The 24,013-nt window shown below is 42.2% G+C and overlaps 1 pseudogene; it reads right to left on the reverse strand.

Moving 5' to 3' along the window:
- Positions 1 to 2,038: 2,038 nt before the first annotated feature.
- Positions 2,039 to 19,384, reverse strand: LOC121539742 (annotated as a pseudogene).
- Positions 19,385 to 24,013: the final 4,629 nt, after the last annotated feature.

The raw sequence follows: 24,013 nt of genomic DNA on the forward strand, positions 1-24,013 counted from the left end.
GTAGCAGAACACATGTCCTTGAGCGGTTTAACAAAGAGGCAGTGTGTGTGTGAGTCACAAGTCTGTCTCAGCCTACCCCCTAACGGTTCCTCACATTAATCACAGCTTGTTATGTTAAACAATCTATATCAGTACAGCACAAACCTATTATGTTTAATCATTAATGTATTCTTTCTAAGCTAGGCATCACATCTAGTTGTAAGAAAATAGAGCCCCACATCTCTCCTACAGCGTCCATCACAATTACATGCACATGGCCAATTATGCAAATTAGATGATGACGTCATTTAGCGACTTCTAGCAACTTTTAGGACAGCCAATAGCTACTTTCCTTACTGAGGAGTTGGCAACCCTTGCCATATGCCGGAAAAATAAGCCTTGAGCGCACAGCAAAGTTGAATACTGTGAGATTTCAAAACTTTTAAAACTATGACTAGAGAGACTCAATGAATACAGCAAAGAGCTGCTGTTTTAATAAGTACGTTGTTATTCAGCACTGTCAACATTTTGTTCAACACTTTTAGGCCTATAAGCCATAAAATGTGCGTTCCTGATGTTGTGTCCCAAAGCTAGCGTTCCAACTACTTCCACTCACGCTATAACTAGCACTGTAGCTGCAATGAATGAGTATAGCAAAGTGTTTCCATAAGCTTGTGTTGTTATTATTAGCGGCTTGTCTTTTTTAATATCGAGGAATATTTCACTGTCTCTGATCGGTCATAGGAGTAACAACATGAATTGGTGCATGAGGCAGAAATAATTCAGTGTGACTTGCGTTTTGCCATCAGCTGGAAGACTGTCCTCTTTTCTCAGTGGAGTGAGGGAGAGCAGTGGGACGGTGAGTTGGGTGAGAGACAGCCTCACCACTGCTATCTCCCTTCCTCCATCCCGTCAGGCTGACCATCAGATGCAGGCCATCAGTCCAGTAAAAAAAAAAACTCAGCTGTGCCTCACAAGTATTACAACAAAATATATATTACCAGTGTAATGGTCTGAGAAGAACAACATTGACAGGGCAATTCAAGCATTGGCAATATGCAGTGATAATGTATTGGGCCTATAGCCTACTGCACAAACCTCATTGCTACATAACTGTTTTTAATAGGTTAATGTTGCATAGGCGTATGTTTTTTAAGTCGTTTGAAAAAAAATCTGAGCGGTAGATCTCGGCTTGCTTTTGGACTCAGAAAGTGATCACCAACACTGGACAATTGAGGAGGGGATAAGCTTGGTCCGACGAATCCTGGTTCCTGTTGCGTCATGCTGATGGCAGAGTCCGGATTTGGCGTAAGTCGTTTGAGTCCATGGCCCCATTCTGTCTTGTGTCAACGGTACAGGCTGGTGGCGGTGGTGTAATGGTGTGGGGAATGTTTTCCTGCCACACATTAGGTCCCTTGATACCAACTGAGCAACGTTTGAACAGTGTATATGAACATTGTTGTTGACCAGGTGCAGCCCTTCATGGCTACAGGGGGGTCTGTCCAGGTACGAGATGGGTGGACCTAATAAACTGTATTTAACGTGTCTTCTTTTGGGACTCAGGTCCAGGCCATATTGGAAAAATAGCTAGGCTTGGCAAGGTGAAGTAAAACAAAGGTGTCTTATCTTACACTTTTGATGAACCAAAGAAAGTTAGTCTCTGGTCTCACACACCACATGCAGAACTTTTCAAAACTAATAACACATTAATTATCTTATAAATGAGTATATGATATACTCATAAGATAATTAATCTGTCATTAGTTTTGAAAAGTTCTGCATGTGGTGGACTCAATATTCCTTCACAAAAGACATGGACTACAGTACAGTGCAATAACTAAAATAAGCAGAACTTGTGCTATGAATGTGGAGTATTTGTCTCTAGATCACAGATGATGTGCTTGACACCTGATTGAATCAATCAATCATATACAAACCATTATCTAACCAGGGGCTCTATGTGGACCAGTTTTGGTGATAAGCCAGTTGGATCAATATCATGGCAACCTTTCCTCGTCGTCATGGGATGATGAGCGATCTGTCATTCTAATCTCCCTCGTCAAGGTCCAGATGTCTTGGGCTGGTCCTGGTTTTCAGCTTGGTGTAGTTTTTGTCTGGACACAAATACATTAAAGATCCAACACTGGCACATTAAGGATTCAAGCTAAATATAGATGATTCAAAGCCAGTGTTATCCCTGGTGTGTCAGGTGAATTCCAAAGATTGCGAGACAACATTTAGAAAAGGATACATTGAGCTGCTGAGTTCTTCCATCTGAAGGCGGAAATTAAGAACATAATCAGATTATGTAGTGCCATGTTGGGGTAATCAGAGTAAAAAATCATTAGATGGAAGTATAGGTTTACAGAACAATAGCCTACAGAATGTTACATCAATATTCGACATCTCACCACATCAATCATTGTTTCACTGTTAGTAAGCCCTAGATAAACCCAAATTTGTAAATTATTCTAGCTAATCTACACCGTGGAAAATTCATTTCACAGCCCATCTGTTTTGCTGCTACATTATTGCCTGCTGCTATGGCTACAGAGTATTCTTGGCACCCATATCTCTAATGAGCTGAAGGGCTTTCACACTACACTCACACATATTCTCACACTCACACATACACATACTGTACACTCACACATTCCACACCAAAGCAGTGGATGCGAGAAATCAACCTAACAATGGACACATTTCACATGTTGGGCCTGAGGTCAAACTGTCTGGTTTGTCAGTGTCTGCTGCCTCTCCACAGCCAACTACTGTGTGCGTGGATAGGATGTGAAAAGCATGCATTATCAAATTTTTGGACTGGGTGTTGTCCAAAAGACGTGCTGGATATTTTATATTTATTCAAGAGCATCTGCTTAGGATGTAAACATTAATGTGTGGGAATAACCACATTCTGCTTATTTACAGACAGTGTGTAAATAACCATTGCCCTTGACTACAGTGTGGTTCAACATGGCTATGATCTGGGTAAGGACAGAAATGTGGTGAGCTGTGTACTACAGTGTGAGTAAATCATTGAGTATTGTAGAGTGTTAGGTTAGGCGCTTACGTTGCAGAGCAGGTGCTCCAGGTTGTGGTCGGAGGCACACTTCCGCTGGTCCTCTGACAACTCCTAAACATGGCTGTCCAGACTGAAGTGTAGCCGTGCAAGTTTCTCTTGCATCTCACACACGTGCTCCAGTTGCTCAAAGGAGCACACCTTCCCTGAGAGGACACAGCAAGGGTTATTCACACCTTTACATACCTGTCTAAAATACATAACTTCCTATGTAACCATTGCACTATGGCATAATGTAAAACAAATGGCCACATTTCCACTGAGTCTCAGTATTCACAGGGTTGTCCATGGTCATCTTACCAAAAGCTTGCAATTTACGGAGTGGAAGTTGTCGTAGAAATATTTGACTCAAAAGTAGTCAACTCAAAAATATCTCTCAAGAGACTGGAGCTTGTGAATCCAAAAATTAGACTTTATTATTTGCGTAACAAAGCCGAGCCACTCCATGGAACGGCTGTCTCTCTTTGGCTTAGAGCTCCCTTTTATACACAAATGCATAATCATGTTACATAGCATATACAGTCACTCCCCTTAGGGCAAATGATTAACTTATTTTAGTGCCACTCTACCCTTATCTTTCAACGTCCAGATGTCACATGTGGTTTACTCCAAAAGGCCATGGGCACTTTTCCATATGAGGCCTCTCTCTCATATCTCATTATATTGGTGACAGACCCCCTCTTAAAAATAATACACATACATACATTAAGGCATGGTTACACACTGTATTGTCTATTTCCTTATTTAAACATGCATCTGGATTATAGAATGTCAATCATGTTTACTATATTTTACCTTTGACATTTCCCAACATTTTGCCTTAATGATACATAATTTATTACCATATAATCCCCCCTTTGGGACATTCCAACAATGTCCCAATAATACAAAGATTTACTTTAAAATGAATGTAAGCCTGTGCATTTACTTATTCTTAGCCTTGCCATATGTGGTTACTTTTTTTATGCATATATTTAAACCAATATATATTCCTCATTGTTTGACCCATCCTGATGAGGACCCAGAGCCCAGTCAGGTATTGGATACAAGTCTGGAAGGTTTTCCTCTAAATTAACCTCCACATTTTTCTATTGGGCTTTGTAACCATGGCAGGCCCATCCACCCCCAGGAACAACTTAATAAAAACATTCAGGATTCCCAAATGGACAGTCCATTGGTCCTCCCTTAACATTTACAAAATTTCCCATATTCATTTACATACTGTCCTGGAGCTCCCTGAACTGGATGTATTTCTTTATAAACATTGCTCCCCACTTTTGTTTAGTTATAGCATTTCCCATATATCTGTTAGTATCCTAACACATTAAAATATGCAACTTTGTCTTAACAATAATATCTAGGACATGCTAAGAATGGTGTCAATATCTTTAGCTTACATAACCTTTTTCACCCATATCACAAGTATTATAACAATCAAAATAATCAATATCAATATCTAATCCATTAATTGCAATGTCAACATCACTAGGCATTAATATTAATAACTTATTCAGATCAATCAGTCCACTTATAATTTATAATCATAATCAAATGAATTACCCAAAACAACTTTAGAATGACAAAGTCACCTTGGTTCCATCATTCAAAGTTAAAACTCTCACCTTGGCACATATTGACACTGGCAGAATGTATATTTATATTATCACAATTCTAGCATTAACTATCTCATAATGAGAATTACAACAGATCAGTATCTTAATGCATTCCTAGTCTAAATTACTATAAATTTAGCAGTGTATAATACCTCCTTAATCAACATACTACCTCAACTAACACTTCCTTCCTCTACCGGCACTCAATCTTCTGGCGTCTTCATTATGTTCTTCAGATAGCATCATAGTTCATCTTGGATTGCCCATGGCAATGTCCCCATTCCAATGTCACACCTGAACCACCTCACCTCTACCCCCATTCTGTTTTGTCCATTTGCCAACCAGTATACCCAAACTACGAAGAATGTTGCATTGGCATAGACCTCTCTCTTCCTGCTCACTCCACATGGTCTCCTGTCACATTCTTGAGAGAAAAGGCACAAAAGAGAAGGCAATTGATTGCTTTGATTTGATGCTGGATTCAGGTCTCCTGGCAGAGGTGGTGTCGGACAGGAACGTCTTCACCGCCTTTATTGTTCCTCTTCAGCCGGGTAGAGGGTTTTTGGTTTTTATTGAGGTTTACACCGTTCTGGACCGAATTATCTCTGCTATGCATTACGACACCACCCGTAGTAACCTCAGGAAAGGACAGATCATAACAGTTTAGTTGAGTTAATTTCCAATCCAAAACATCCCTATTAACATTGTTTACATGACAAATCATTATGTTTCATCACTCATTCTTAATACCCATTTCTATCTAATGCCTGATAGATTTTTCTTTGAGGGGTCCCTGTATTCCAAAGGCTATCTGTTTAAACACCCCCTAGTTTCACATTCTACCTTGAATTCTCCCAAATTATATAACCCAATTGTTTTACATTTGTTACTTCTAGGTTAGACTACTGCAATGCTCTATTTTCCGGCTACCCGGATAAAGCACTAAATAAACTTCAGTTAGTGCTAAATACGGCTGCTAGAATCCTGACTAGAACCAAGAAATTTGATCATATTACTCCAGTGCTAGCTTCCCTACACTGGCTTCCTGTTAAGGCAAGGGCTGATTTCAAGGTTTTACTGTTAACCTATAAAGCGTTACATGGGCTTGCTCCTACCTATCTTTCCGAGTTGGTCCTGCCGTACATACCAATACGTACGCTACGGTCACAAGACGCAGGCCTCCTAATTGTCCCTAGAATTTCTAAGCAAACAGCGGGAGGCAGGGCTTTCTCCTATAGATCTCCATTTTTATGGAACAGTCTGCCTACGCATGTGAGAGACGCAGACTCGGTCTCAACCTTTAAGTCTTTACTGAAGACTTATCTCTTCAGTAGGTCATATGATTGAGTGTAGTCTGGCCCAGGAGTGTGAAGGTGAACGGAAAGGCTCTGGAGCAACGAACAGCCCTTGCTGTCTCTGCCGGGCCGGTTCCCTCTCCACTGGGGTTCTCTGCCTCTAACCCTGTTGCAGGGGCTGAGTCACTGGCTTGCTGGTGCTCTTTCATGCCGTCCCTGGGAGGGGGTGCGTCACTTGAGTGGGTTGAGTTACTGACGTGATCTTCCTGTCTGGGTTGGCGCCCCCCCTTGGTTTGTGCTGTGGTGGAGACCTCTGTGGGCTATACTCGGCCTTGTCTCAGGATTGTAAGTTGGTGGTTGAGGATATCCCTCTAGTGGTGCGGGGGCTGTGCTTTGGCAGAGTGGGTGGGGTTATATCCTTCCTGTTTGGCCCTGTCCGGGGGTTTCTTCGGATGGGGCCACAGTGTCTCGGACCGCTCCTGTCTCAGCCTCCAGTATTTATGCTGCAGTAGTTTATGTGTCGGGGGCTGGGGTTAGTTGGTTATACCTGGAGTACTTCTCCTGTCTTATCCAGTGTCCTGTGTGAATTTAAGTATGCTCTCTCTAATTCTCTCGTTTCTCTTTCTCTCTGAGAACCTGAGCCCTAGGACCATACGTCAGGACTACCGGGCATGATGACACCTTGCTGTCCCCAGTCCGCCTGGCCTTGCTGCTATTCCAGTTTCAACTGTTCTGCCTGCGGTTACGAAACCCTACCTGTCCCAGACCTGCTGTTTTCAACTCTTAATGATCGGCTATGAAAAGCCAACTGAGAGACCTGAGCCCTAGGACCATACGTCGGGACTACCGGCCGTGGTGACTCCTTGCTGTCCCCAGTCCGCCTGGCCTTGCTGCTATTCCAGTTTCAACTGTTCTGCCTGCGGTTATGGAACCCCCTACCTGTCCCAGACCTGCTGTTTTCAACTCTTAATGATCGGCTATGAAAAGCCAACTGAGATTTATTCCTGATTATTATTTGACCATGCTTGTCACTTATGAACATTTTTGAACATCTTGGCATGGTTCTGTTATAATCTTCACCCGGCACAGCCAGAAGAGGACTGGCCACCCTCATAGCCTGGTTCCTCTCTAGGTTTCTTCCTAGGTTTTCGCCTTTCTAGGGAGTTTTTCCTAGCCACCGTGCTTCTACACCTGCATTACTAGCTGTTTGGGGTTTTAGGCTGGGTTTCTGTACAGCACTTCGAGATATTAGCTGATGTAAGAAGGGCTATATAAAATAAAATTGATTGATTGATTGATACTGTAACATTCCTATATTTTCCAGTTCCAGTTATTTTGGTAACTGTGAAGATTTTGAACTACTGTTAATTCTTTAAATGGAGATGTGGTGCATATTAGACTATTTTATTTTATTTTATTTTAATGCAACATATTGTACTCATCTATACCAATCATTGTTTAACGGCTCCTTCAATTCCCTTTCTTCTGTATTTGGTATGGCTCTGACATGTACAGGATTTAGTGCACTTTCCCAAGGAATAACTACTCCAATAACACTTCCCCCTGGAAATCTAACACTAAATACTACATCAAATTGTTTATCTAAGTCTTGGACTGTTCTCCTTATGTCTATGATTCACCTGTCTCTTTCTTTCATTATCTTAAGGTCACACTACCCCATGTGACTTCCCCATACTCTTTGTGCTGGTTCCTCACACACCAATAATATTTTAACCCTTGTATTTTAATAGTGATCCCTTCCTGTATTTTAGTTATGGTTCCTGCCTGTGCAAGAATATACATTTTAATCCTGTCTATATCCCTTCTATGTCTTGTTCTTCTACTCTTTACTATTATCAGTAACCCATTCCCCTTATTCTCAGGGAACTAGTCAAGTACAGAGAAATCAATGATGAGGATATCTGGTGTGTCTTGGAGGTCTGGAATCTCTCGGTGGTCTGGAATCTCTCGGCGGTCTGGAAGGTCTTGGGAGGTCTTGAAAGTCTCGGTGGTCTCTTAGTCATCAGTTCCCTCACTCTGGTACAATGGTTCAGATGATACCCGATCGCGCTCCCCTCTATCCGTACCGCCGTTGGTGTAACCTGGACAACGATGTATGGTCACTGTAGCTGTTAACCGTCTTCCATCACTAGGGTCTCCGGATCAGCCAGAGTCCCTCTCAATCTATCGACATCGGTCTGCGAAGAGTGTCCTTCTATCAGCCTACCCATAGGGAAGCTCAGAGTTACTGCTGCAAAGACACACAAGCACAGACACAAACAAAAGACAACAATACTACCCAATGGCTGAGGTTGGAACACTCCTATAGTGGGAAACATGGATCTAAGTATCTGTCTCCACCACTTTTACCATCATTAAGGTAGCCAACAACACTTGGTACAGGCCCCTCCACATAGGGTCTTTCCAGCTCTTTCTTCTGTAGTCTTTTGCCATCACATAGTCTCCAGGGCGCAGAAAATGCTCAGATTCTCCTACTCAGTTGGGCAGAGTTATCTTCACCCATGAAAATAAAATCTTAAGAACATTGTTAGGTTAGGTGAGACACAGTATGCTACTTATGTCCTCTCATCCATCAGGAGAAGCCTTGAGATTATGAAGCACCTGCTTCCAGTTTGTTGTAGTCCACTTATTTCATAGACAGACCTCCCCTACACCATGCCTCCTATCACAAAAACAAAAAAGATTTAACCTAACCCATAACACATTATTACTACTGCTCATATCCTTAATGCACCTTGCATATTTCCCCACAAAACCATTATAAAACATTAAAACCTCTGTAAGCCCCATTAAAACCTCTGTAAGCCCAACTTCCCCCCTTGGACACATGCATCACATCGTGATTCATGTGTTCAAAAACCAAAACAACAACAATATTGCCTATCAAACAAAAAATAATAACTAAACTTAAAATGACAACCTTTGAGCATATCTTTACTTAACTGTATCCCATAACACTATTCAAGGAATACCTCTCCTTCAGGACTAACTCTCTCACTTCATCCTTGTCCTGTTTGGACTAATATATACACTGCTCAAAAAAATAAAGGAAACACTTAAACAACACAATGTAACTCCAAGTCAATCACACTTCTGTGAAATCAAACTGTCCACTTAGGAAGCAACACTGATTGACAATACATTTCACATGCTGTTGTGCAAATGGAATAGACAACAGGTGGAAATTATAGGCAATTAGCAAGACACCCCCAATAAAGGACTGGTTTTGCAGGTGGTCACCACAGACCACTTCTCAGTTCCTATGCTTCCTGGCTGATGTTTTGGTCACGTTTGAATGCTGGCGGTGCTTTCACTCTAGTGGTAGCATGAGACGGAGTCTACAACCCACACAAGTGGCTCAGGTAGTGCAGCTCATCCAGGATGGCACATCAATGCGAGCTTTGGCAAGAAGGTTTGCTGTGTCTGTCAGCGTAGTGTCCAGAGCATGGAGGCGCTACCAGGAGACAGGCCAGTACATCAGGAGACATGGAGGAGGCCGTAGGAGGGCAACAACCCAGCAGCGGGACTGCTATCTTCGCCTTTGTGCAAGGAGGAGCAGGAGGAGCACTGCCAGTGCCCTGCAAAATGACCTCCAGCAGGCCACAAATGTGCATGTGTCTGCTCAAACGGTCAGAAACAGACTCCATGAGGGTGGTATGAGGGCCCGACGTCCACAGGTGGGGGTTGTGCTTACAGCCCAACACCGTGCAGGACGTTTGGCATTTGCTAGAGAACACCAAGATTGGCAAATTCGCCACTGGCGCCCTGTGCTCTTCACAGATGAAAGCAGGTTCACACTGAGCACATGTGACAGACGTGACAGAGTCTGGAGACGCCGTGGAGAACGTTCTGCTGCCTGCAACATCCTCCAGCATGACCGGTTTGGCGGTGGGTCAGTCATGGTGTGGGGTGGCATTTCTTTGGGGGCCGCACAGCCCTCCATGTGCTCGCCAGAGGTAGCCTGACTGCCATTAGGTACCGAGATGAGATCCTCAGACCCCTTGTGAGACCATATGCTGGTGCGGTTGGCCCTGGGTTCCTCCTAATGCAAGACAATGCTAGACCTCATGTGGCTGGAGTGTGTCAGCAGTTCCTGCAAGAGGAAGGCATTGATGCTATGGACTGGCCCGCCCGTTCCCCAGACCTGAATCCAATTGAGCACATCTGGGACATCATGTCTCGCTCCATCCACCAACGCCACGTTGCACCACAGACTGTCCAGGAGTTGGCGGATGCTTTAGTCCAGGTCTGGGAGGAGATCCCTCAGAAGACCATCCGCCACCTCATCAGGAGCATGCCCAGGCGTTGTAGGGAGGTCATACAGGCACGTGGAGGCCACACACACTACTGAGACTAATTTTTACTTGTTTTAAGGACATTACATCAAAGTTGGATCAGCCTGTAGTGTGGTTTTCCACTTTAATTTTGAGGGTGACTCCAAATCCAGACCTCCATGAGTTGATACATTTGATTTCCATTGATAATTTTTGTGTGATTTTGTTGTCAGCACATTCAACTATATAAAGAAAAAAGTATTTCATAAGATTATTTCATTCATTCAGATCTAGGATGTGTTATTTTAGTGTTCCCTTTATTTTTTTGAGCAGTGTATATAGGATTTTTTCCAACTTATAAACTTCTTCACAATTATCCTTATTATATCTAACCCCCTAATTCAGCATGTCTCTAGAATTTACAGTGCGGGTGATCAGGTCACACTATAAAGCCAGGACAGATTTCAGAGGTCATTGAAATCATTCAATGAATTGTTTCATCCAATAGTATACTACTCATTAACAACCATCAAGACATTTCATAAATGTTGTATCCCAAGTATACAGTAAGTCCTTAGTACAGCTCTTTTCAAAATAAATCACACACATTTACTTATCCCTGAATAAATAAAAACCCAAATTACATGTGTATGCCCCTTTAAGATATTTCACTTCCATCCCGTCAAAAAACCCAAAATACAAATACAAATCCTATACAGCTAACATTTCATACTAAGTGGTTTGTTTGTGGTTATTCGAACACCATATAGTAAAACAATAAACAAACAAAGAATGGCCAGGCCTTATTTACAGTGGGGGAAAAAAGTATTTAGTCAAATCAAATCAAATCAAATCAAATCAAATCAAATCAAATTTTATTGGTCACATGCGCCGAATACAACAAGTGCAGACATTACAGTGAAATGCTTACTTACAGCCCTTAACCAACAGTGCGTTTATTTTAAACAAAAAAAGTAAGAATAAGACAACAACAAAAAAAAAAAGTGTTGAGAAAAACAAAGAGCAGAAGTAAAATAAAGTGACAGTAGGGAGGCTATATATACAGGGGGGTAACGGTGCAGAGTCAATGTGCGGGGGCACCGGCTAGTTGAGGTAGTTGAGGTAATATGTACATGTGGGTAGAGTTAAAGTGACTATGCATAAATACTTAACAGAGTAGCAGCAGCGTAAAAAGGATGGGGTGGGGGGGGCAGTGCAAATAGTCCGGGTAGCCATGATTAGCTGTTCAGGAGTCTTATGGCTTGTGGGTAGAAGCTGTTGAGAAGTCTTTTGGACCTAGACTTGGCACTCCGGTACCGCTTGCCGTGCGGTAGCAGAGAGAACAGTCTATGACTAGGGTGGCTGGAGTCTTTGACAATTTTGAGGGCCTTCCTCTGACACCGCCTGGTATAGAGGTCTTGGATGGCAGGGAGCTTTGCCCCAGTGATGTACTGGGCCGTACGCACTACCCTCTGTAGTGCCTTGCGGTCAGAGGCCAAGCAGTTGCCATACCAGGCGGTGATGCAACCAGTCAGGATGCTCTCGATGGTGCAGCTGTAGAATTTTTTTGAGGATCTGAGGACCCATGCCAAATCTTTTTAGTCTCCTGAGGGGGAATAGGCTTTGTCGTGCCCTCTTCACGACTGTCTTGGTGTGCTTGGACCATGATAGTTCGTTGGTGATGTGGACACCAAGGAACTTGAAGCTCTCCAACCTGTTCCACTACAGCCCCGTCGATGAGAATGGGGCGTGCTCAGTCCTCTTTTTTTTCCTGTAGTCCACAATCATCTCCTTTGTCTTGGTCACGTTGAGGGAGAGGTTGTTGTCCTGGCACCACACGGCCAGATCTCTGACCTCCTCCCTATAGGCTGTCTCATCGTTGTCGGTGATCAGGCCTACCACTGTTGTGTCGTCGGCAAACTTAATGATGGTGTTGGAGTCGTGCCTGGCCATGCAGTCATGGGTGAACAGAGAGTACAGGAGGGGACTGAGCACGCACCCTGAGGGGCCCCCGTGTTGAGGATCAGTGTGGCAGATGTGTTGTTACCTACCCTTACCACCTGGGGGCGGCCCGTCAGGAAGTCCAGGATCCAGTTGCAGAGGGAGGTGTTTAGTCCCAGGATCCTTAGCTTAGTGATGAGCTTAGAGGGCACTATGGTGTTGAATGCTGAGCTGTAGTCAATGAATAGCATTCTCACGTAGGTGTTCCTCTTGTCCAGGTGGGAAAGGGCAGTGTGGAGTGCGATAGAGATTGCATCATCTGTGGATCTGTTGGGGCGGTATGCAAATTGGAGTGGGTCTAGGGTTTCTGGGATTATGCTGTTGATGTGAGCCATGACCAGTCTTTCAAAGCACTTCATGGCTACAGACGTCAGTGCCACGGGTCGGTAGTCATTTAGGCAGGTTATCTTAGAGTTCTTGGGCACGGGGACTATGGTGGTCTGCTTGAAACATGTTGGTATTACAGACTCGGTCAGGGACATGTTGAAAATGTCAGTGAAGACACTTGCCAGTTGGTCAGCACATGCTCGGAGTACACGCCCTGGTAATCCGTCTGGCCCAGCGGCCTTGTGAATGTTGACTTGCTTAAAAGTCTTACTCACATCGGCTACGGAGAGCGTGATCACATAGTCGTCCGGAACAGCTGGTGCTCTCATGCATGCTTCAGTGTTGCTTGCCTCGAAGCGAGCATAGAAGTGGTTTAGCTCGTCAGCCACCAATTGTGCAAGTTCTCCCACTTAAAAAGATGAGAGAGGCCTGTAATTTTCATCATAGGTACACGTCAACTATGACAGACAAAATGAGAAAGAAAAATCCAGAAAATCACATTGTAGGATTTTTAATGAATTTATTTGCAAATTATGGTGGAAAATAAGTATTTGGTCAATAACAAAAGTTTCTCAATACTTTGTTATATACCCTTTGTTGGCAATGACACAGGTCAAACGTTTTCTGTAAGGTTTTCACACACTGTTGCTGGTATTTTGGCCCATTCCTCCATGCAGATCTCCTCTAGAGCAGTGATGTTTTGGGGCTGTTGCTGGGCAACACGGACTTTCAACTCCCTCCAAAGATTTTCTATGGGGTTGAGATCTGGAGACTGGCTAGGCCACTCCAGGACCTTGAAATGCTTCTTACGAAGTCACTCCTTCGTTGCCCGGGCGGTGTGTTTGGGATCATTGTCATGCTGAAAGACCCAGCCACGTTTCATCTTCAATGCCCTTGCTGATGGAAGGAGGTTTTCACTCAAAATCTCACGATACATGGCCCCATTCATTCTTTCCTTTACACGGATCAGTCGTCCTGGTCCCTTTGCAGAAAAACAGCCCCAAAGCATGATGTTTCCACCCCCATGCTTCACAGTAGGTATGGTGTTCTTTGGATGCAACTCAGCATTCTTTGTCCTCCAAACACGACGAGTTGAGTTTTTACCAAAAAGTTCTATTTTGGTTTCATCTGACCATATGACATTCTCCCAATCCTCTTCTGGATCATCCAAATGCACTCTAGCAAACTTCAGATGGGCCTGGACATGTACTGGCTTAAGCAGGGGGACACGTCTGGCACTGCAGAATTTGAGTCCCTGGCGGCGTAGTGTGTTACTGATGGTAGGCTTTGTTACTTTGGTCCCAGCTCTCTGCAGGTCATTCACTAGGTCCCCCCATGTGGTTCTGGGATTTTTGCTCACCGTTCTTGTGATAATTTTGACCCCACGGGGTGAGATCTTGCGTGGAGCCCCAGATCGAGGGAGATTATCAGTGGTCTTGTATGTCTTCCATTTCCTAATAATTGCTCCCACAGTTGATTTCTTCAAACCAAGCTGCTTACCTATTGCAGATTCAGTCTTCCCAGCCTGGTGCAGGTCTACAATTTTGTTTCTGGTGTCCTTTGACAGCTCTTTGGTCTTGGCCATAGTGGAGTTTGGAGTGTGACTGTTTGTGGTTGTGGACAGGTGTCTTTTATACTGATAACAAGTTCAAACAGGTGCCATTAATAAAGGTAACGAGTCGAGGACAGAGGAGCCCCTTAAAGAAGAAGTTACAGGTCTGTGAGAGTCAGAAATCTTGCTTGTTTGTAGGTGACCAAATACTTATTTTCCACCATAATTTGCAAATAAATTCATTAAAAATCCTACAATGTGAATTTCTGGAATTTTTTTTCTCAATTTGTCCGTCATATTTGACGTGTACCTATGATGAAAATTACAGGCCTCTCTCATCTTTTTAGTGGGAGAACTTGCACAATTGGTGGCTGACTAAATACTTTTTTCCCCACTGTATAGTCTCAGAAAATATTTCAAAGAAAAGAGAATCACTCCCCCCTTTTTCCTGGAAGAAAAAGTACACATTTAGTTAGTTTCCATTTCGATACCTCTTAATCAGTCCACACAATCTAAATTCGAAATTCTCACTCTCTTGCCACATCTCCTGATCCCTCCTTTCCGACAACCCTCAAGAACATCACTTGTGACTGCTCCCTTCTCCGGTGAATTCCACAATTCAGCCTACATAAAACGAAATAAAATCCCATAAGACTTAAACCCCTAGGCTTTTCCTTAGCCGCACTGTTTCCCACTCAATCACCCCCAACATGCTTCGTGACATCGAAAACTCAAATATGCTATCCCTTGCCTCGTTGGTTGTACTTTCCCACATGCCTGTGGCCCCCCTTCTACCAAAATAGTTTACTAATGTGATGATGGTTTCCCCATTACCTTCTGTGGACATACCCCTTCCTTAACTATTATTAGTCCCTCTGATCTGCATTTAATCTGGACCCCCATTCTACACAGTGTATCTCTTTCTACTAAATTAACTGGAATTTGTTCTGACACTAATATATGTACACGTATATTTTTCCTACTTCTTATTCTACTGGAACTGTCATATGTATTAACTGCGTTTGTCATGAAAATTCTATTGTCTGTGCATCTTTGCCTGACATGGGGTTAGTGAGAGGCATCATTTGGATTTACACATGAGTAAGTTGCTTCAGTATCTATCATCATTGGGGTGCCTCTATTCTTCACCTGAACCTTTAGCATAGGTTCTTCATCAGCCTGCATAGTTACTGCCACTAGCTGACCCTCCCCTTTAGGATTCTCTGGGCCCCTCAATATCCATTATTTTTCTGGGTTTTTTATTGTCCTTCTGTGTCTTAAATTTGCTTTTTCCAGATAATAATAATATGCCATTTAGCAGACGATTTTATCCAAAGCGACTTACGTCATGCGTGCATACATTTTTGTGTATGGGTGATCCCGGGGATCGAACCCACTACCCTGAGATTAAGAGTCTCATGCTCTACCGACTGAGCTACAGAGGACCACAGATGAGCGTATAGTGCCTTTTTCTGATAATGTTATAATTGTAGCCTATTGCATTACTTTAGTTTAAAATATAAGTTTGTTTATTCAACAAATCTAGAACCCACTATAAATTGGTGCTATTCCCTCAGCATAATAGCCAAAGCTCCTTGCATCCCCTGGTTCACGTAACGAAAATAAATTATCGTTCTAGAATTCACCAACTATTCGCATACATCACTGGTGTCACTAATAGAATAAAGTAATAACAATTAGAATTTGTCAAATAAATGTTTTCCATCCAACTATTCAAACTTGCTTCAAATATCTCTTTCAGCTCGATACAGTCAAGCAAGTACGACTCTCTTTTACCCGAGAACTAGATCATGGCATTAGTAAAGTCTATTCACAACCCAACAATAACTAATAGCATATTTATATTCATATTATTAAAAGACCTTACTTTCATTCCAGTCTACCTAAACAATTCAAATTATGGCCATAACTCTATCGCAATTGCCAGTCCGCTATTCAAATGTATGTAACTGTCCTTTCTGATTAGACTATAGACACTCCTCCTTCTTTCCCGTTGAATAAGTGAGTCCTTCAGTCTGAAAAGACGCAGGCTGCTAAATCATCCAGTCTTATCCTGACTGTTCCGTCAATCTAAACAACCCACAACCATAGTTGAACTATACTTAGAAAACCTAGACTCTAATCAGCGATGCAGAATCTATGCTTTATTGAAATTACAAGTTAATCCTCCTTTATTCCAATGATAATGGTCAGAAGTTTTAGTATCTGGCACATACCACACTTTATCAGAAAATAGCTTTGAAGGACACAGATCTCACACGCTCAACGTAAACAACTTAGCAGTCAACGAGTCAAACCCACATTCATTGATTTGGAAACAGATCTAATGACCTAACCAAATGAATTATATTTTCCCCCTAATATACTAAAATTCCTTGACTATATCACCTCTGCTTCTGAAATAATAGATAGCTTATTATAATGCTTAATTCTACCACATGCTCTATGTACTGTCTCCCATCCCCCACATACGTCTACGTGTTTGGGTGTGCAAATCAACACCTATTATTTTATCCCTCATAATAAATTACACTCCCATAAAATGCATTCTATTCTAATATATTCACATCTACCAAACCATTCATGTTTCTAATGATTCTTTATTACCACAAATCCGTTAATCATAATCTAGTCTCAGCGGAACAACAACTAATTACCCAAATCCTTCCCCTCAGTCATAGAATCCTCCCAGAATCATATAGGCTGGTCACTATTCACTGATCTTACAAAATTCTATGACAGGCATTGTAGTACGAAACTCCAAGATATCATATACAAGAAAAGCTTATTATTCCAATTTATATATAATGATCATACACACCTCTATATCTCATCATTCAAACTTCAGAGTGCGACTCTGTTGTTCTCAAACGCACTTAATTACTTTTGTATAACCTACAGGAATATTTTATTCTATCAAAGGGCCCAAATTTGGAATGTTAACCCTATTGCAGTTATTATTTAACTGTAGTCAATTTGTCACAATACTACATCACCTCTAAAGTTTCCAAATATAATCTCAGAAACACACCCTAAAAGATTGATCAAAATACAATGCATAGACGTCATATGATCACACCGGTACACGTGACCTGTTCCTCCAACCAGATTCCTCATACCCCTCCTAGTAATGTGAATTTTCCACTCAGTTGGTAAATGTATATCCACATCCATATTCTTCTTTTTCCTAATGCGAGATTGGGCATGCCCTTTCTCCACCAGGCAGAAGCTTCAAACGACCTCAAATATAGTTCCTTTCCTTACAGAAAGGCTATTTACTTGCAGGATTTCTTATTATTCTCACTCACACAGATGAGCAGCCACTTGTGCCCAAATGAATCAGACAGTTGAATGACTCACAGTAGCCCAAGCAAACCACTCATCCACATGAGATGATCAGACCAACTCTATCTAACACATTCTCTATATTTTGAAGCCTTAGTGACTGTTTAACCCGTTCACCTACTCAGGATGACCGGTGTTAACTTCCAATTTATGGCGTCACCTTCTCCGGATGACCTATCTTTTTACCTGATCGACCCTTTCTGATTCACTTCCCCGACACAAGAAAGACGATTTTATACAGGATATCTATTTATTTAGCCCCCTAGGTGATACACTTCCTCGACACACCTGGACTTATACCTTACGCTTTCCTAAGCGACCTGCAAATTCAGCCCTTTTTTTCTGATACACATCCTCGACACAGAAAATAAGCGGTATTGCACAGGATTTCTGCCTACCTAAGCAGCCTATTAACGATACACTTCCTCGACACGTTTAGAGCGGTATTTGTAGGACGTTCTAACATGTTATTGTCTGATCGCTCAACCAGATGGACAGCCGCCCGTGCCGAAATGACCCAGACAAAGCGATCAGCAGGATGAATCAAATGAATCAAATGAATTGAACAGACGGTTCAGACGAACAACAGAGTGACATCGACATGTATTCTTAAATCCAAAAGCTCCCAGTCTCTAATTTTCTGGTTCTTAAATTTGGAGAGACCTACTTGGTATTCTGCTGCTGATGCCGGACCCCGGATCGAACCACACAAACTTTATACTATATAAGTAAGAACTTGGCTTACCTTTTAAAAGCGGCCGCTTTTGTTTGTATGGTCCGTCCAAGCCGTTTCACAACTGCAGATGTACACCGTCTCTGGTCTCTGTTTTCAACTCCTGGCAAGCTCGCCAATTATGTCGTGGAAATATTTGACTCAAAAGTAGTCAACTCAAAAATATCTCTCAAGAGACTGGAGCTTGTGAATCCAAAAATTAGACTTTATTATTTGCGTAACAAAGCCGAGCCACTCCATGGAACGGCTGTCTCTCTTTGGCTTAGAGCTCCCTTTTATACACAAATGCATAATAATGTTACATAGCATATACAGTCACCCCTTAGGGCAAATGATTAACTTATTTTAGTGCCACTCTACCCTTATCTTTCAATGTCCAGATGTCACATGTGGTTTACTCCAAAAGGCCATGGGCGCGTTTCCATATGAGGCCTCTCTCTCATATCTCATTATATTGGTGGCAGACCCCCTCTTAAAAATAATACACATACATGCATTAAGGCATGGTTACACACTGTATTGGATATTTCCTTATTTAAACATGCATCTGGATTATAGAATGTCAATCATGTTTACTATATTTTACCTTTGACATTTCCCAACATTTTGCCTTAATGATACATAATTGATTACCATAAAGTCATTGAGCAGGTTGAGGAGGCCTCCCTCCATCTCTCTCACATCAGAGATGTCCGTAAGGAAGGAGTGCTGCAGTGGAGAGGACTGGGCCCTGCTGGCTGGGGAGCACTGGCCTTCTCCTTATTAGGCCTGGTGTAAAGAAGCCAGACAACAGGAACCAACAGAAAACAGGGGTTTAGCTAACATTAAGCTGGTCAAACCTGTACCCTAATACAACATTCATACAATCCCAATTTGACTGACCTGTAAAATTAGACATTGTGACTGTTCCAAACCTTGTGGTCTTTGGTGGAGCTGCTACGACCACATCTTTGGACTGTCCTGCTGCTCCGATGGACCTCTTGAGCTTGCCTCTGTTTTTTGGGGAGGGGGGTTGGGGGAGGCCAAGGGAGAATGTGGCACTCTTGCTGGAGGGGAGGACTGAGAGCTTGTGGGGGTTGACTGGGGGAGGAGGGGGCTGGGGGAGAGACACTTTGGGGCTCCTCTTGTTGCGCTTGTCCTCCATGGCTTGTCAGTGTGAAGACCTCTGGGTAAAATGAGTGGACTTTGCCTAAGCTTCAGGACGTCCTGTAACAACAACAAAGGTAGGAAGTCAGGAGCTAGTGCTTCCCTTCCCTGACAGGACTGGAGAGGGCTTGGAGGATGAACATGGTGTGAGCTAAGTAAATGTACTGTATGTAAAAGTATAATCATAACAGTTTCTCTATGGATTGTAAGCTAGGACAATGTAAAATCAGTAATGAGTGAACCACCAACCAACATACATTTTACTTGGTAGACTTGCTAAATGTCAAATCAATGTAATTCTCTAATTTTAAAAGGTAGTACTTGCTGTATCTTGAATTCTGCAAGTCAATGTAGGCTGCTCCATTGAAGTAGCCTCGTGTCACTGACACACAATCCTCTGGAAAACAACAAAGGGGTTAACGGCAGGAGATTCATGGCTGGATGGCTGCCAGGGTGAATGTACATAACCTAATACCCCCACCAGAGCTTTAGCAATATTCTAAAATATTCATAATTTTGACTAGCTTTTTACATTTTCAAGGTGAACAAGGTCACACATCCAGGTAATAATATAGGCTTGTGTGAAAAACGTCCAATGGTGAGGCTTAATTTTAGAATGCCTGTCCCTGTACAACAGGCTTGTGTGAAACAGTTCCACTGAGAGGAATTTTTAGAATGCATAATTTCCTTGTAATTGGTCTGACAACAGATTGCAAACAAGTCTTTCAACTTCTGTAGCTGAGAACCTGTGGATAATCATGCATGTGTAATGATTTTATATACAGTGCATTCGGAAAGTATTCAGACCCCTTGACTTTTTCCACATTTTGTTACTTTACAGCCTTATTCTAAAATGGATGAAATAGTTTTTTCCCCTCATCAATCTATACACAATAACCCATAATGACAAAGCAAAAACAGGTTTTTATACATTTTTGCTAATAACATTTTTTTTTAAACAGAAAGAAATCAAATCAAATCGAAATTGATTTGTCACAAAATACTACAACAGGTGTGGTAGACCTTACAGTGAAATGCTTACTTACAAGCCCTTAACCAACAATGAAGTTTTAAGAAAAATAAGTGTTAAGTAAAAAATAGATCACTACAAATAAAAAAAGATATGCAAAATAGAAAAATAACAAATAATTAAAGAGCAGCAGTAAAATAACAGTATTGAGGCTATATACAGGGGGTACCGGTACAGAGTCAATGTGTGGGGGTACAGGTTAGTCAAGGTAATTGAGGTAACATGTATACTACCGTTCAAAAGTTTGGGGTCACTTAGAAATGTCCTTGTTTTCCATGAAAACATACATGAAATGAGTTTGAATAGGAAATATAGAAAAATGAATAGGAAATGTAGTCATTGACAAGGTTAGAAATAATGATTTTTAATTGAAATAATAATTGTCTCCTTCAGACTTTGCTTTCGTCAAAGAATCCTCCATTTGCAGCAATTACAGCCTTGCAGACCTTTGGCATTCTAGTTGTCAATTTGTTGAGGAAATCTGAAGAGATTTCACCCCATGCTTCCTGGAGCACCTACCACAAATTGGATTGGCTTGATGGGCACTTCTTACGTACCATACGATCAAGCTGCTCCAACAACAGCTCAATAGGGTTGAGATCCGGTGACTGTGCTGGCCACTCCATTATAGACAGAATACCAGATGACTGCTTCTTCCCTAAATAGTTATTGCATAGTTTGGAGCTGTGCTTTGGGTCATTGTCCTGATGCAGGAGGAAATTCGGTCCAATCAAGCGCCGTCCACAGGGTATGGCATGGCGTTGCAAAATGGAGTGATAGCCTTCGTTCTTCAAGATCCCTTTTACCCTGTACAAATCTCCCACTTTACCACCACCAAAGCACCCCCAGATGGCATCAAGCACTCCTCCAGCATCTTTTCATTTGGTCTGCGTCTCACAAATGTTCTTCTTTGTGATCCGAACACCTCAAACTTCGAGTCGTCTGTCCATACCACTTTTTTCCAATCTTCCGCTGTCCAGTGTTTTTTCCACTGTCTTTTTATTGGCCAGTCTAAGATATGGCTTTTTCTTTGCAACTCTGCCTAGAAGGTCAGCATCCCAGAGTCGCCTCTTCACTGTTGATGTTGAGACTGGTGTTTTGCAGGTACTATTTAATGAAGCTGCCAGTTGAGGACCTGTGAGGCGTCTGTTTCTCAAACTAGACACTCTAATGTATTTGTTCTCTTGCTCAGTTGTGCACCGGGGCCTCCCACTCCTCTTTCTATTCTGGTTAGAGACAGTTTGTGCTGTTCTGTGAAGGGAGTAGTACACAGCATTGTACGAGATCTTCAGTTTCTTGGCAATTTCTCGCATGGAATAGCCTTCATTTCTCAGAACAAGAATAGACTGACAAGTTTCAGAAGAAAGTGATTTGTTTCTGGCCATTTTGAGCATGTAATCGAACCCACAATTGCTGATGCTCCAGATACTCAACTAGTCTCAAGAAGGGCAGTTTTATTGCTTCTTTAATCAGCACAACATTTTTCAACTGTGCTAACATAATTGCAAAAGGTTTTTCTAATGATCAATTAGCCTTTTAAAATGCTAAACTTGGATTAGCAAACACAACGTACCATTGGAACACAGGACTGATTATATGCAGATATTCCATAAAAAAATCAGCCGTTTCCTGCTACAATAGCCATTTACAACATTAACTGTGTCTACACTGTATTTCTGATCAATTTGATGTTATTTTAATGGACAAAAAAGGTGATTTTCTTTTAAAAACAAGGACATTTCTAAGTGACCTCAAACTTTTGAACGGTAGTGTACGTGTGTAGAGGTAAAGTCACTATGCATAGATAATAAACAGAGAGTAGCAGCAAGAGGGGGTGGGGGGGAATGCAAATTGTCCGGGTAGCCATTTGATTAGATGTTCAGGAGTCTTATGGCTTGGGGGTAGAAGCTGTTAAGAAGCCTTAAGGAGTACAGGAGGGGACTGAGCACGCACCCCTGAGGGGCCCCCGTGTTGAGGATCAGCGTGGCAGATGTGTTGTTACCTACCCTTACCACCTGGGGGCGGCCCGTCAGGAAGTCCAGGATCCAGTTGCAGAGGGAGGTGTTTAGTCCCAGGGTCCTTAGCTTAGTGATGAGCTTTGAGGGCACTATGGTGTTGAACGCTGAGCTGTAGTCAATGAATAGCATTCTCACGTAGGTGTTCCTTTTGTACAGGTGGGAAATGGCAGTGTGGAGTGCAATAGAGATTGCATAATCTGTGACTCTGTTGGGGTGGTATGCAAATTGGAATATCACATTTACATAAGTATTCAGACCCTTTACTCAGTACTTTGTTGAAGCACCATTGGCAGCGATTACAGCCTCGAGTATTCATGGTTACTTTTGCAAGGCACTGTAATTCACTCGCAATATTGTAAACTACAAGTAAGAAAAAGAAGTGCATAATATAAATCAATAAAAATCTAAATTTGCAGTAAACCATGTCAATGACATGAACAAATGAATTTGTCTATCGGAAGACAATAGATCACTTACCGAATGTAAAACGCACGAAAAATCTGCTGAATGAACACCTCGTCACTTTTCCCTATAAAATGTTTCTCATTAAGGTTGAGGGTGTCTAATTTGGAAAAAACTACACGAGTCTTGTGTCCAAGAACCTCATAGAAAACCCTAAATATACTGAACAAAAATATAAACACAACATGCAACAATTTCAACGACTTTACTGAGTTACAGTTCATATAAGGAAATCAGTCAATCGAAATAAATTCATTAGGCCATATTCTATGTATTTCACATGACTGGGCAGGGACGCAGCCTGGGAGGGCATAGGCCCACCCACTGGGGAGCCAGGCCCAGCCAATCAGAATGAGTTTTCCCCCACAAAACGCATTTATTACAGACAGAAATAGTCCTCACTTTCATCAGCTGTCCGGGTGGTCGGTCACAGATGATCCCGCAGGTGAAGAAGCCGGATGTGGAGGTCCTGGGCTGGAGTGGTTACACGAGGTCTGCGGTAGTGAGGCCGGTTGGACGTACTGCCAAATTCTCTAAAACGACGTTGGAGGCGGCTTATGGTAGAGAAATGAACATTCAATTATCTGGCAACAGCTCTGGTGGACATTCCTAGAGTCAGCATGCTAATTACTGTGGCATTGTGTTGTGTGCCAAAACTGCACATTTCAGAATGGCCTTTTATTGTCCCCAGCACAAGGTGCACCTGTGTAATGATCATGCTTTTTAATCAGCTTCTTGATATGCCACACCTGTCAGGTGGACGGATTATCTTGGCAAAGGAGAAATGCTCACTAACAGGAATGTAAACGAATTTGTGCACACAATTTGAGAGAAATAAGCTTTTGGTGCGTATGGAAAATTTCTGGGATCTTTTATTTCAGCTCATGAAACATGGGACCAACACTTTACATGTTGCATTTATATTTTTGTTCAGTATACAATCCCAAGTGTGGCACTTGGAGCGCACTGACCAACCACAGAGCTGTCTTTATCCTGCACTTAAAGTTGCAATATATAACTTTTTGGACTTCCCGACCAAATTCACATAGAAATCTAATTTATAGATATGTCATTCTTAAGACTAAGAAGGGGTAGAACTGTTCTATGTGCGCTATTT

The sequence above is a fragment of the Coregonus clupeaformis genome, chromosome 25 (assembly GCF_020615455.1).
Source record: "Coregonus clupeaformis isolate EN_2021a chromosome 25, ASM2061545v1, whole genome shotgun sequence".
NCBI lineage: Eukaryota > Metazoa > Chordata > Actinopteri > Salmoniformes > Salmonidae > Coregonus > Coregonus clupeaformis.